The 16,779-nt window shown below is 35.4% G+C and overlaps 1 pseudogene; it reads right to left on the minus strand.

Moving 5' to 3' along the window:
• Nucleotides 1–13,450: 13,450 nt before the first annotated feature.
• Nucleotides 13,451–14,918, minus strand: LOC148571726 (uncharacterized; annotated as a pseudogene).
• Between the last annotated feature and the right edge of the window lie 1,861 nt (nucleotides 14,919–16,779).

Below are 16,779 nucleotides of genomic sequence, written 5' to 3' on the forward strand. Positions count from 1 at the left end.
TTTAAGGATTATGCAGGAAAACATTCAATCTGTGAAAGGGGTCTACATCATCATCCAAAGGAGGAACAACAGAGAGAAATAATTATGGCAGAAGGAAAAGCTAAAAGACATTCCCAACAGGTTGTATTGACACTTAATCTTTGTTGCTTTAAAGTATTTTAACTTGGGGATTCCTATATGTCTTGTTGAAGTGTTCAATTAGGTGTAAGTGGAGATGTTTGCTAAGAATGCTAGCCTGCATTATGCTTGTTGTCAATCATTTGCTTAAATTCTATTTTATTTCCCTTCTGCATAAATAAAAGAAAAATGTTTAATATAGAAAAGTGATTGTCCAATGTTGTAGAAATTAGAATGAAACTCAGTGGTGGTACTTGTTTGATTTAATGATTAGCTCAATAACAAAAGCTGCATAATAAAATGTTCCATGAAGTGTGAATTAGGGTGCTGCTATAAAGCCTTTTTATTAATAAGTATCCCTTGAGAATGAAGCAAAATAAGAAAGAAAAAGAAGAGAAAAGCCAAGAATTGGCAAATAAATAAACAATAAGGCTAGACACCAATAGCTTGGACCTTAGGACATATGCCTGTGGTGTTTTTGTACTAGGATATGCTTGGACAATTAGGTTCTGAAGAGTATTTTAAAACTTGGCCACTTGGATTAACTAATCTGGGATTGCCAACCGAAAGTCCATTATCAAGAGCAACCAAGTTACAAAGCATTTACTGATCCAAAGAGATGCTGGGCATCAATGTTCCTAGGAAGAAATTGTGAGCCAAGTGTCTGTGGTGAAGAAGTGTTGAGCAAAAAATTAAGCCAAAAGGATGCTGCAACACTTGCAACCAAGCTTTCATTAATAAATAAGCTTTCTAATCAAAAGAAAGAAAGAAAAAGCTAACAGGGATCAATCAAAAAGCAAGGCAGCATAGCAGCAACTCTAGTAAACCTTTAAGGAAGCATTTCATATCAGATAGCTAAGAATAATTTAACTACATTTGTCTGCATAAAATCCCATGAACCAAGTTCAATTATCTGCTAAATAAGGACATGGATGCTTCTCTGTTTGATTTCATTTCTTCTTATGTTGAGTGCTTGCTTGGGGACAAGCAAGATTTAAGTTTGGTGTTGTGATGATAAGTCATCTTATGCTAGCTTTTCAAGCATTTTTCACTTGTTTCATTAGGTTTTATGCACTTCCTTGCATTATAAGTAAGTCATTTGGAGTGAATTTGCATGGTTATGTCAATTCAATCAACCATTAATTAATTGCCACAAAATCATGAGGTTTAAGCTAGAATTAGTTGGTGATGCACGGAAACTTGTCTCTCAACAATTTTCCTTCGGCAAGTATACCGAATTGTCATCAAGTAAAAACTCACAATAGAGTGAGGTCGAATCTCACAGGGATTGATTGGTCAAGCAACTTTAATTGGAAGAATGTTCTAGTTGAGCTAAGCAGAATTTGGTTTGAGAGTTGCAGGAAATTAAATGGCGGGAAAGTAAATAGCAGAAAATGTAAATGCTGGAAGTAAAGAGCTGAAAATAAATGGCGGAAAGTAAATTGTAGGATTGTAAATGGGAATGGGGAAGATGCTCATAAAAGTAAATTGCAGAAATTAAAAAGAATGGGTAAGATCAGAATGGGGAATTCATTGGGTTTAGGAGATGTTGCATTCTCCGGATCAAGTTTATTTTCATCTCTTCCTCAATCAATGCGTTCATTGATCTCCTTGGCAATCTTAAGTGATCGAATTACAATTTCTTGTAATTCAATATCTCAAATCTTGATCAATAGCCAATTCCTTGGTCAATTGCTCATGAGAAGAGATGAAGTATGGTCACTGATTATACCACATGCATTCTCAAATCAAGTGTTGGTAGAATTATAGTCACCATATCCTTCCAACCCCAATTTGGTCCAACATGAGAAAGAATTTCTAGCATGATCTCTTCATTCCTCTTCCAAGGTTCAGAAGAGATCCAAGTATGAATAGCTTCTTTTCCAAGATAACTACCCATTTGGATGAAGATTGAAAGCTTTCTAGTAAAATCAAGAGAAAAGATAGAAGAAGAATAATGAAAACTAATATTGATCCATCAAATTACAACAGAGCTTCCTAAGCCAATGAAGGGGGTTTAGTTGTTCATAGCTCTGGAAATGGAAAACAAAGATGGAAGATACATTCTCAAAAAATAAACAAGAAGTGCAGAGTAAATTATACAGAGAGTAGTTCTCAAATTTCCCACTCCCCAAAAACTCTTGCTCTAATTCAAAACTACCCTTATATATACTACTCTTCTGATCTTCTAGTTGGTTCTTCAAGTCTTGGATATGGGCCTTTGGATCTTGAGTTTGAAGCAGTTATCTTCTTCAGTGGGCTTAGCTTTACTTGCAGAGAGAAAGTGTGAAGTAGGCAGGGTATTTAGCTCAGGACGTTAGTGGCGTTAACGTTAAGTGAGAGTGTGGGTTCGAGAACGTTAGTGACAATCACCTTTTTCACTAACGTTCCTAACCCAGGGATGATCCACGTTAACTTCAACGTTAGTGGTACCAACGTGACCACTAACGTTGCCTCTTGGTCCTTCAAAGGTGAGTGTCACTAACGTTGGCTCATCATCCTTTCCTCCATGTTAGCTTCCACGTTAACTAAGTTAACGTGGGAATTAACCTGGCTCATAGTGGCTGATAAACCACTATTTTATGGTTCATCTTGTGCTCATTTGAGTGGTTTTTATCTACTCTTTACCCAGTTATTCATACTATTTGCATGGTTTTACATTTGCCTTCCTAATTATGTGCTTTAATTGAAAACATGCTTCTTTGGCCTTTATATTGCTAATATTAATCCTCTCTTATCACCATTAGATGCCTTGATATGTGTGTTAAGTGATTTCAGAGATTACAGGGCAGGAATGGCTCAAAGGATGGAAAGGAAGCATGCAAAAATGGAAGGAATACAAGAAGTTGGAGAAATTGCTAAGCTGTCCAGCCTGACCTCTTCGCACTCAAACGGCTATAACTTTAGCTACAGAGGTCCAAAAGATGCGGTTCCAGTTGCGTTGGAAAGCTAACGTCTGGAACTTCGATTTGATATATAATATGCTATAGTTTCCCTGAAGCTAGGCAACGCGACTGCGTGATCCATGCGGCCACGTCGCAGTGACGGAAATCCAGCGTGATTAAATTCGAGAGACCAGCGAATTCTGGGCTGTTTTCGACCCAGTTTGCGGCCCATAAAACACAGATTAGAGGCTATAAAGTGGGGGATTGCATCCATTCATAAGGAGGCTCTAATAATTCACTTCTCATGATTTAGATTAGTTTTGAGAGAGGTTCTCCCCTCTCTCTGTTAGGATTTAGGACTTCTCTTAGTTATAGGAGTGACTCTCAATCCCAGGTTCTTTATTTTTATATAATTTATGAACTCTTCCATGTTATATGTAATTTTCTTAATTAATGTTATTTGAGGTATTTCAATTCATGACTGCTTTCTTTTATTTACATGATTACTGCTTCCCATCTGAAGACATCTTTATTCCAGTAGATTTATTCTTTTCCTTTTGGCTTTGGTTAAGAAATCAGTAACTCAGGAATTATCTAACTCAATAGCATAATTGTTAATTGTTATCTTGCTAATTGAATTGATCTTCAATAATCCCAACTTTTTCTTAGGAATTAACTAGGATTCAAAGATCTAACTAATTAGTCACTTGACCTTCCCTTGTTACAGCAAAGGTTAACTAAGTGAAATTAAGATTCAATTTTCATTATCATTGATAAGGATAACTTGATCTGGACTTCCAATTTCTAATACCTTGCCAAGAGTTTATGTTTATTGTTATTATTTTATTCCCTCTGCCATTGCTTTTCTAACTTTTTACCTTGATCCAAAACCCCCAAAACATACCTTTGCATAACCAATAATAAGAACATACTTCCCTGCAATTCCTTGAGAAGACGACCCGAGGTTTGAATACTCGGTTATCAATTTCAAAGGAGTTTGTTACTTGTGACAACCAAAACGTTTGTACGAAGGGATTTCTGTCGGTTTAGAGACTATATCTACAACGCGACTGTTTTTATGATATTCTTTACTGGCAAAAATCCTAACGTCAAAAATGGCGCCGTTGCCGGGGAATTGCAAACGTGTGCCTTGTTATTGGTTATTGTAAAAATTTTTTTTTTTATTTTTGCTTGTTTATTTGTTTTTTTTTTTGTTTTTATTTTTTGCTTTTCCATAAATTAAGAGGTTATTTGTTTTTATTTAGTTATTAAAAAATTTTTTTTCAAAAATTTGTTCTTAGTGTTCATCTTGATCTTCAAGTTGTTCTTCGTGTTCATCTTGACCTTCAAGCTGTTCTTAGTTGTTTTCTTCGTTTTGATCTAAAAATTTGAAATTTGGTGTCATTTTATTGTTTTTCTCTTTCCTCATTAAATTCAAAAATACTCTTTCCTCATTAAATTCAAAAATATTTTTAATTAATTTTTTTCGAAAAAAAAATTTCAGATTTTTATTTTTAAAATTTTTATCTTATCTTATCTTATTTCAAAAATCAAATTTCAAATTTAAAATTTCAAATATTCAAATTTCAAAAATTTAAAATTCAAATTTCAAAATTCAAATTTCAAAATTTCAAATTTCAAATTTCAAAATTTAATTTTCAAATTCAAAATTTAAATAACCTTTTAATTTAAATTTATTTTTATTTTTATTTTTAATTTTTATTTTGCTACTATGAACTCTCACCCCTTTGGCTATGAGTCTGGTTACAATTATGTTGCAGGAAGAAGAAATTACAATGAGAACAGGCATCAAGGTTGGAACAATCAAAGATGGGAGGAGCCACAAGGATTTGATCAACCCTCATGGCAACAACCACCACCATATGCCTATGAACCCTTTCCTCAACATGACTTTGGACCACCATACTCACAAGCCCCATTCCACCATTTACCTCCATATGACCCTAACCCACGTCCACCATACCAACCACCTTATGAACCAAACGAACCATACATAGATCCACCCCAAACCTCCATGGAGAGAGCACTTACCGATCTAAACTCTACTATACGAGCTCTCGCCGCCCAAATCAGACCACCAAATACCTTTAACAATCAACCCTCAAGCTCTAGTGCACTTCCTTTTCAATCACAGAATGGTCTCCCCATCCCACCACCACCTCAATATCTGCCATCTCCATATCCATCAATCCAAGAGCACTATGATCCTACCTATGATAACCGAGTGCATCACGAGACAAAGGATCGTTTCAAGGAAACAGTGGATCGATTTCAGGCAACCACTCAACAACTGGAGCAAGCATTAATTCAATGGGCTTCTAGGCGCTCAAATATACAAGGATCAGCCACAGCTTCATGTGGACAGTCTAGTGAAGAGCGTAGCATAAAAGAGATACCAGAAATCCCAGTGGACAAGACAGAGAATGAATTCGTACTAGAACAAGTAGAAGACGCTGTCATTGTTCAAGACGAAGAGTTGGTTGAAGACTTAGGAGATGCAGAACCTCCATGGGAAAGTCAAGACATAGAGCCTCCTTCCAAGACAGTTGAAATTGATGCTGAGGAGGGTGTACAACCTCCAAAGCATATCATAGTTGAAGACTTGGAAGAGGTTGATCAAGAGATGGAGATTCAAGAAGCAGAAGCACAACCTCCCATGCCCTTGGAAAGCAATGAAGAGGAGATTAAATTAGAAGAGAGCTGCCAAGAGGAAGAGGTTGAAATTGAAGAAGCTTGCAAATAGGTGGTAATTATCAGAGAAGAGCACAAGGGAGTGGAACTTACAATTTCATTAAAAATACCTCCCCCTAAGTTGTCATCATCCTTCACAACATTCAAGTGGGTAAAATCTATATGCCATAGCTTTCTAATCCCACTTGAATATGGGCTACTGGAGACGGATGGTCAACTTAGAGCTCTTTATGGCATTAAGAGTAAGAGGAAGATGGCCAGTGGTAAGAATTTTCAAGCAAGGTTCATTATGGTTGGAAGTTTTAAGTTTAAACGCAAAGGTTGGTGTAGAGCTCAATTGAATGGGTCTAGGAAGCTGTTTGGTAGCTACAGTGAGAATTCAAATTACTTATCACCCGGCTGGAAAAATACAGATCCCGACAAAAATGGGTGTAAAAGCAAGGTTTGGGATCCTGGAATCTGTTCTGACATCCAACACCCTGGGAGCCTAAGAATCTTTTTGAAGCTGCTCAAGGGTTTTACATGCCTAGTTTGGGACCCCGGAGGTTACTGGAATCACAAACACTGGTGGAGATTCCTGGATGAGTTCAAGCATAAGCCACCATAACAGGAAGCTCACCAAATGTCCAACTTAAGGACTATAACTAAAAGTGCTAGGTGGGAGACAACCCACCATGGTATGATCGTTCTTTTTCATTTTTATTTAGTTTTATTTATTTTCAAATTTTATTTTATTTTATTAAACCTGGAGTTTTGCATCACATTCATATTAACACTGCATTCTGCATCTTTTCAGATTAAAAAAAAAGGGAAGAGCACGCGACGCAACCGCATCAGCGATGCGTCCGCGTCGCAAGGAGATGGGAGACAATATTAATATGAACAGAGAGTTTCGCAGGAGCAGCGCTGGAGGCGTGCCAATGGCACAAATCACCCCACGCGACCGCGTCATATGGGAATAATGGCCTCCCACGCGACCGCGTGCCCCACGCGGCCGCGTGACCTGAAAATCGACGTCAACCAGGTGCATGGCCGAAAGTCACTACAACAAACAAGGCTTTTCGCAACGGTCAAAAACAGTTGTTGTATATGGAAAAATCGTTCCCTAAACTTTAGGCAACGCTTTGGCAACGGTTTTTGACCTGTGGTATATGCGGCCGTTGCCAATGATCAAAGGTAACGGTTTTTGACCTAAGGCAACGGTAACCAAAAAACCGTTGCCAAAGTTACTGGTATAGGCAACGGTTTTGAACACAAATTTTAAACAACGGTTCCAAACCGTTACTCGAGAAGCAACGGTTTTAGACCGTTCTTTTTCATGATACAACGGTTTTAAAACCGTACCTGGATTGGCAACGGTTTTAAACTGTTGTAGTTTTGTTATCCACAACAGTAACGGTTTTAAAGCATTACTGTTGGTGTCGTTTTTTGGTAACGGTTTTTGTACTGTTGCCACTTTATAGTTGTCTAACACAATGGTTTAAAACCGTTACCATCAGTGTTTTTTTGGCAACGGTTTTAAAATCATTGCCATTTTATAGTCATCTAAGACAACGGTTTAAAAGCGTTACCATTAGTTATTTTGGCAACGGTTTTAAAACAATTGCCATTTTATAGTCATCTAAGACAACGGTATGAAAGTGTTACCGTTGGTGTTGTTTTTTGGCAACGATTTTAATACCGTTGTCCTTTGTAACTTTTGACAACGGTTTTTTGTTGTAATGTATAATTCTTTATTTACAATAGTAGTTTTCTCATGAATAAAATTAATTTTATTTTTTTTAATTATTTAGAGTCAATAAATAATCTAAACTATTTGAATAAAGTCACTAAAGAAAAATAATTGAACATTTTTCATCAAATTTGACTTACAAAGATTGTTGTAAGATCTGCAATCACATCCAAAATACCACAATACTATCATGACAACCTCGAACTATATCATCTAATGTTGCAAAACATATAACAAAGAAGAGTTGAAATAGCTAAGTAGCAAATAGATTTATCATCATGTCCGATCCACAAGTTCATGACTTTTACTCTGTAACACTTGCTCTTAAAATTTGACCTTAATCAAGTTTGATTTCCCCTTAAACATAGTTTTCCTGTAAAAAAAGTAAAAAAATCAAATATAAAACTACACATCTTTAATATTAATAATGTCTACTAAAAATGTTTGAGAGAGAGAGGAGAAACATATATATCTTAACATTCTTCTATTAAGATACACAAAACAATTGAATCAACATCAACATAATCAACCATTATTTAAGATATGATAACAATATAGAAACTTTAACAAAAAATACCTCCTCATGTGCATCATTGTTTGGATTGCCTAAAGTGCTTCCTAGTTGAGCAGCTAACATCTCAAGGTCCACTCCTGAACTTTTTTGTTGCAACATCATCTTAACAAGCGATTTTAGTTCATCTACTTCTTTTTGCATCACATCAACTTTACCCTCTAATGATGCTTTCTCAGCTGCATGTTGCTGCTTAAGGGTGGCAATTTCTTCATTTTTCTTCAACAAAGTTGGTGTGGTAACTCTTCCGTGACATCGCACTCTCCCTGCCTTCTCTTTCCCAAATATGGATTGAAAAGCTCTAATTGTTGATTCTTTAGAGTTTTTATTCTCAGCTTGCAGATGTGCCTATATTAATGTGAAGAAAAATAATAATAACAAAAAAGAGTAACTACACACTTGGACTCAAAACATATATCATTTGACAACATCAAATCAAATAAAGATAACCACAAATGATGGACAAATTACCAAGACACAAGAAATTCATAACCTAGTTTAATCAAATTAACTCCCAATACTTACAATAACATCCAAAGTGTCTTCATCCAATGATTTTCCCTTTGTGCTTTGGCGAGTCTCAACAAACATTTCTGCTTGAGTAGGTGGTTCATTATTTTCCTTAGAAGCAGCCTATAAGTCCAGTTCAACAAGCATTTATATAGAGTTAAAAATGCACGTAGTCTTGCACCCCACATACACATACAAACGCACAAAGAATAAAAAATTGTACCAATCTTGCACGTATTCTTGCAAAATTTATTGGTCCCTTTCGATGGCTAAATTTCTGTTGTGCCCTATTTTTCTTATTCTGCGCAGACATTTTCTACATAGCAAGAGACAAGTATTATCAAAAAATTATCATATTTCACTCATAAATGTATATAACTCATAATTGCATAAACAGACTACAATAAGTTGCACATGTCTTAACCTTAACTTTCTCAGTTCTCCAATAAGCAATCAACTTGCGAAAATGACTCTCAGGTATGCTTTTAGGACGATTTTTCAGCATTTCGTTAACACTTTTGTATGGCAGAAAATGATTTTGCTTGATTGTGGTCTTATACCGTCTCCAGTTGTCATTGATACGAGCAAGGACTATCCTCTTTCCTTCAGTTGGAATAATGAACTTACCCTATAAAACACAAATATTATTTGCTAGTAAGAATAAAATACATGTGTACATTTCCAAATAGTTTCTAAAAGAGACAATAATAATATTCTCACTTGAACATATTCCCAAATGGCTTCTTTATCTTTAATCCCCTTCTAATTTGTGTAAATTAATGGACAAAAATCTGAATTCCTTGCCACTGTGCCAAAAAATTTGCTCAAGTTATTTACAGCTTCATCAGTAGGACCAATTGCCTCCCCTTCAATATCTAGAGTAATTTCTTCTCTATCTTCCAACTATCTTGCATGAATCTTCAAGCATTGTGTAGGACCTCGTGTTTTCTTCACTGTTGTCTCTATACAAAGAGCTCAGAATAAGGCCATCAGCATCATTGGTCAATCAAAACAAGGCATGAAATCAGCCATTAACAAGGATAAAGCAGCACTAAACAGCAAAATCAGCACTTATAAAATAGCTCAGAATAAGGCCATCATCATCATTGCTCAATCAAAACAAGGCATGAAATCAGCCATTAACAAGGATAAAGCAGCACTAAACAGCAAAATCAACCCATATAAACTCACTAAAACCAAATCAGCACTAATAAAACAGCTCAGAATAAGGCCATTAGCATCATTGCTCTATCAAAACAAGGCATGAAATCAGCCATTAATAAGGATAAAACAACACTAAACAACAAAATCAACCCATATAAACTCACTAAAACCAAATCAGCACTTATAAAAGAGCTCAGAATAAGGCCATCAGCATCATTGGTCAATCAAAACAAGGCATGAACTCAGCCATTAACAAGGATAAAGCAGCACTAAACAGCAAAATCAACCCATATAAACTCACTAAAACCAAATCAGCACTTATAAAACAGCTCAGAATAAGGCCATCAGCATCATTGCTCAATCAAAACAAGGCATGAAATCAGCCATTAACAGGGATAAAGCAGCACTAAACAGCAAAATCAACCCATATAAACTCACTAAAACTAAATCAGCACTTATAAAAGAGCTCAGAATAAGGCCATCATCATCATTGCTCAATCAAAACAAGGCATGGAATCAGCCGTTAACAAGGATAAAGCAGCACTAAACAGCAAAATCAACCCATATAAACGCACTAAAACCAAATCAGCACTTATAAAACAGCTCAGAATAAGGCCATCATCATCATTGCTCAATCAAAACAAGGCATGAAATCAGCCATTAACAAGGATAAAGTAGCACTAAACAGCAAAATCAACCCATATAAACTCACTAAAACTAAATCAGCACTTATAAAAGAGCTCAGAATAAGGCCATCAGCATCATTGCTCTATCAAAACAAGGCATGAAATCAGCCATTAACAAGGATAAAGCAGCACTAAACAGCAAAATCAACCCATATAAACTCACTAAAACCAAATCAGCACTTATAAAACAGCTCAGAATAAGGCCATCATCATCATTGCTCAATCAAAACAAGGCATGGAATCAGCCATTAACAAGGATAAAGCAGCACTAAACAACAAAATCAACCCATATAAACTCACTAAAACCAAATCAGCACTTATAAAAGAGCTCAGAATAAGGCCATCAGCATCATTGCTCTATCAAAACAAGGCATGAAATCAGCCATTAACAAGGATAAAGCAGCACTAAACAGCAAAATCAACCCATATAAACTCACTAAAACCAAATCAGCACTTATAAAAGAGCTCAGAATAAGGCCATCAGCATCATTGCTCTATCAAAACAAGGCATGAAATCAGCCATTAACAAGGATAAAGCAGCACTAAACAGCAAAATCAACCCATATAAACTCACTAAAACCAAATCGGCATTTATAAAACAGCTTAGAATAAGGCCATCAGCATCTTTGGTCAATCAAAACAAGGCATGAAATCAGCCATTAACAAGGATAAAGCAGCACTAAACAGCAAAATCAACCCATATAAACTCACTAAAATAGCAACAATAACAACAACCCATATAAAACTTCCTAACCACCTATATCCACTACAATTCAGATAAAACTTCCTAACCACCTATATTCCACTAAGCATGCATAACTAAACTGACTAATTTAACAAAAACTGAACAAACTAATTAAACTACGAAAAAGTAAACAGGAAAAAAAATTGAGAACCTGCAAAAAGTTTACCTTTCAAAGTATTGTCTATGTTCTCAGCCTCAGTTGGATTAATATAATCCTTGTCCTGCTCCTCTATAATATCTCCTTCATTCTCATCCAATTGCTCTTCACCATCAGGTTCATTGTTAAGTTGAAGAAAAGTATCAATCGGCATTGAAGCAAATTGACGTGTTTTTCCCTTCTTAGTTGGCCTTTCTTGCAAGCTGCCACACTCTTCAATATCATCTTCAATTGTGGTCTCTTTTCTCTTCAAATCTTGAGTCATTCTAGAATCTACTTCTTTAGTATTCTTGTGAGCCACAGCAGTAGATTTAGAAGGAAGTTCTTTTTCTTGTCTACATGTTGATCCTTGTGTGTGAGTCATACTTGCTTCCATCTGTACTTTACTTTTCTTCAAATTCTGTCCTTTTTCTTTTGCAACTTTTGGCTTTTCTATAAAATTCTGCTTATCATTTGCTTGGACACCATTTTTTCTTAACTTCTGCTCCCTTTCCCTATTACTAAGGGTTTTTATCCTCTTAAGTAGTGGTGGTGGTTGATGTTGCTGCTGCCCAGAAGACATCTTTTCTCACTTAACTTCCATATTCTTGAAGAACTTTGCACGCAATTCAGCACTTGACTTTGAATCTATCTCATTTTCAATGAATTTTTTGAACATTTTCTGAAAAAGGAAATAAAATAATGAGATTAGTATACATCTTAAAGAATCTATTAACATAATAGTAAAAAACCAAATCACATATTAAAAGAACCAAGAATCTATAAGAAATGCACCTGTTCATAAACAATTACACTAAAAATAAAAGTAAAAAAAATTATTCTATGTTGAGAAGAAAAATCTCTTTAAAGATCAGAATCATCATCATATTTAGTTTGTTGTAGAACAAGTGAAGGTTTCTCAATGATTGTATTTGGCATGTCTTCTCTAGTCCATTGAACTTCACAATTATCCTTTGGCACAAACAAATTATTTGCTTGATCAAAGGGGTCCTTCTGATTAGACTCTTCGGCTTCAACATCATACCCATCATACATATTGAATAAATCCCTTGGCACTGTGTCCATGACATAATGCTTGTCTTTGTTAAAAGGGTCTTGAATATAAAAACATTGGTGGACTTGTGAAGCTAATACAAAAGGATCATCCCGAGAACATCTTTTATTAAAATGAATTGAAGTTAGACCAAAATTCTCTTCCTCAACTTCAAACCAATCACAATTGAAGAGAACAAATTTGAAACATGCATAATAGTCTAACTCAATTATGTCATTTATTGCACCAAAATATGTTACGGCTTTTGTCATTGGGTTGTTGTCCTTAGCACTAGCAAAGCTTGGTGTTTCGCACACCAAAGTCACACCACTGTTTTGAGTTGTGTGGCTTGCATCATGTTCTCTAGTTTGAAATTTGTAGCCATTGATTACATAACTAGAAAATCGTTTTGCAACTGTGTTTGGGCCTCTAGACAAATCTTTAAGTTGTTTCGGAACATCTTCATGAAAAGCACGCTCTTTGAACCATTCACTAAAATCATGGCTTAGAGTTTTTGCCTTCTTCCATTTTCTACCTTTAGTTTGATTGTTGACATGTTCCTCATACTCTCTAAAGTAACCAAAGAGCGAGTAAGTTAAATTTGCTAATAGAGAATTGGTAATTGAAAAATATATAAGAAAAATACCTAATGTAGTCTTTAACTTTATCACAATTAAATAAGATGTACCGATGAGCTTGTATTTTTGAGTTGGTATCTAGAGAAAAAGGTTGCCCTTTCCTCTTTCCACCAATTGGTCGCCCCAAGCATGCAAAATAGCTATCATGACATACGTCAGCTTCACTGCAATTATCATAATTTTGTGTCCTCCTACTCAGCCTTGTATTCACATCAGGACTTAAATACCTTGAGCAAAATGTCAAGCATTCCTCGGCTAAATATCCTTCAGCAATTGAACCTTCGGGGCGGCTCTTATTGCGGACGTAGGACTTTAACCTACACAGATATCTCTCGATGGGGTACATCCACCTAAATTGAACTGGGCCACCCAACCTCAACTCGTTTACCAGATGAATAGGCAAATGGACCATTATATCAAAGAAACTAGGAGGAAATATTCTTTCCAATTGGCACAAAATCTCTCTAATATCTACTTCCAAATGATCTATTGTATCATTTTCAACACCTTTTTGGCACAAGGAATGAAAGAATGAACCTAGATAAATTAAAGGGCCAGCTACTTCTGCATTGTGCATTTTATAGCTACTTGCAACAAATAATGCAACATAAAATGAGCATCATGACTTTTGTAGCCTGATATCTTTTTCTCAGCAACATGAACACACCGAGAAATATTAGAGGCACTACCAGATGGCAATTTTACTGACTTCAAAATATTACAAAAAATAGTTTTTTCTTGATTAGTAAGGTTAAAACAAGCCTTAGCAATTTTTGCTTTCTTGCCACCATCTATCTCCTTTGGTTGAAGGTTTTTTCTTATGCCCATATCTTTGAGATCGTAACGAGCATTTGCATGATCTTTGGACTTTCCTGGAATGTCTAATAAAGTTCCAATTATGTTATCACATACATTTTTCTCGATGTGCATAACATCAAGACAATGACGCAATGTATTTTGCTTCCAATATGGCAACTCAAAGAAAATGGACCTTTTCTTCCATGGACCATCAATTTTATTTTTTTGCTTCTTCCCAAATACATTGTCAAAATCTTTCAAATCTTCAAAAATTTGTACCCTATCTAATAAATCTGGTGAGGACCTCAATTCAACATTGCCATTGAAAGATCTTTTATCCATCCTATATGGATGATCCATACCCAAAAATTTACGGTGATCCATGTAGCACATCTTCCGGCTATGTTTTAAATAACAAGAGGAGGTGTCATAATTACAGCAAGGACATGCTAACTTTCCCTTTGTGCTCCAACCGGATAACATAGCATAAGCTGGAAAGTCACTTATGGTCCATAAAAGTGCTGCATGTAGTTGAAAAGTTTTATTTTTTGAAGCATCATATGTTTCCACTCCAACTTCCCATAAAACCTTCAACTCTTCAATTAATGGCTGAAGATACACATCAATGCTTTTTCCGGGCGAACATGGTCCAGGGATGAGCAAGGACATCATGACATACTCTGGTTTCATGCAACACCATGGAGGAAGATTGTATGCGACCAAAACTACCGGCCATGTACTATGGGAGATGCTCATGGTTCTAAATGGATTAAATCTATCGCTAGCTAGCCCTAATCTTATGTTACGAGATTCTTCAGCAAAATCGGGATGAAGCCTGTCAAAGTCTTTCCATGATTGGCCATCAGCTGGGTGTCTTAACTTTCCATCCTTTGAACGATGTTCATCATGCCACCTTAGTGATTCAGCTGTTTTTGAACACAGGAACATCTTCTTAAGCCTTGGAATCAAGGGAAAATGCCTCAAGACCTTTGCAGGCACAGGTTTTTTCTTTAACTTATCAACATCTATATCTACCTCAACATTTTCTATGTACCTGAAAGCTCCACAAATAGGACAAAATTCTTCATCTTCATATGTATCCCGAAACAAAACACAATCGTTGGGACAAGCATGAATTTTATTATAACCAAGTCCTAAATCTTTTACCATGGCCTTGATTTTATTGAAAGAATCAGGAATATTCAAATGAGGAATTGCTTCTTTCAGTAACTCAAGAAGAGCAGTAAAGGATGCGTTGCTCCAACCATTAAGAGTCTTCAACAAATACAATCGGATAACGAATGATAATGTCGAAAATTTTTTATAGCCAGGATATAACTCTTGTTTTCCTTCTTCAAGCAAGTTATAAAACTTTTTTGCATCTTCGTTTGGCCCATCACCATCTTTATCTCCTTCAAGCACATGCCGAAACGTCTCGTTTAGCAGCCCATGAATGTCGTCGACAAGTCCTTCATGGACTTCACTCTCATCGGTTTCACTATCCATGCGACTTATCCTTTTGCCGTGATGAACCCACACAGTGTAACCTTTTTGAAATCCCTTACTTATTAAATGATCATAAACTTCATCCCTTCGCCCCCAACTAAAGTTATTACATATAGAACAAGGACAAAGAATTTCTTGTCCTTGTGGTCTACCTTTAGAAAAGGCAAAATCCAAAAATAAATTAACACCATGTTGGTAACCCTCAGTATGTCTTGGTAAACTAGTCCACCCTTTGTCCATTACTTTGTCAACTAAAATAAAAGACACGGACATATATTTTAGACTAATTATACGTGATTTTTTCATTCAAGAGCTTATTGCATCTAAAGAATTTCTAGAAGTCAACCACACATATTCAAAAGAGAACATCTCAACCAATCATGAGACTAACAATTTGTATCTAACAAACTATGCAAAGAAGCTTAATCCATCAATTAATCAGTAAATATTCTTAACAATTAAATGTTCAAACAAATTTAAAAAGATAATATATTAAATGATTTACCTGTAGTGTAGCTCAATATCTAAGGTAGTCGCAGCTACAGAGAGACCCGCTATTTGATTCTCTGTTTCTGGTTTTAAAGAGACAAACAAAAAAAAACAACAAAGAATAAAAATATAAGTAATTCATAACCAGATTTTTTAACAAAAAATTCACTTTTAAAACCAATTTTTAGAAATCTTATTTTCAAAAGTGATATATAACTAAAAAATCAAACAATAGAATTATCAAGTTTAGCAACACAGAAATCCAGAACACAATGCACTAACAAAACGTGTTCATCTTCAAATAGACAGCATCATCATATGTTTCTTCTACTACACTCTATCCCCAAGAAAAAATCTAAAACAATTAGTACAATGATGAGTTTTGCTAACCAGAACTCAAATTAATGAACAATGCACAAACAGTTTTTGAATTTGAACAATGCAGAAACGGCCAAATACAAATTTCCCTTTCTATCTTATTAGCTAAATAAAGCCTCAAAACAGTTTTTGAACAATGCACAAACATCACCACTTTCCTTTCTTCTTCTTAAATCCAACAAAAATACCCAACATCCAAAGCCCTAACTAAGCGACAGAAACTCAGAGAAGAACACTTACCACAGATGACAACCCACAAACGGGCGATGCAGTGAAGCAGCAGCAGCAAAGAGACAACCCACAGATGACAACCCTTTTTTTTATTTTAAAGAGACAAACTACAACAGCAACAAAGAATAAAAATATAAGCAATTCATAACCATAACTGTAATACTAACGTAACTATCACTTTCATGCCTGAAATAAATTGATTTCTCAAAATAAACAACAAACCATTCAAAGTGAACGAAGTATATAAATAAATTACTCAGAGATGAAATGAATGATATATAAATGCATTTTTTGAAACTTTAAATAAACTGTTCTAACTAAGTGTAAACTGACAAAGACCAAATAATGGATAACTTTTCTTTAAATGAGAACAGCATTTTGAGATAACAAATTGCCAAATCAAAATTAGAATAGCATTGTACCAAAA

The sequence above is a fragment of the Arachis ipaensis genome, chromosome B3, assembly GCF_059453495.1.
Source record: "Arachis ipaensis isolate K30076 ecotype BB chromosome B3, ASM5945349v1, whole genome shotgun sequence".
Classification (NCBI taxonomy): domain Eukaryota; kingdom Viridiplantae; phylum Streptophyta; class Magnoliopsida; order Fabales; family Fabaceae; genus Arachis; species Arachis ipaensis.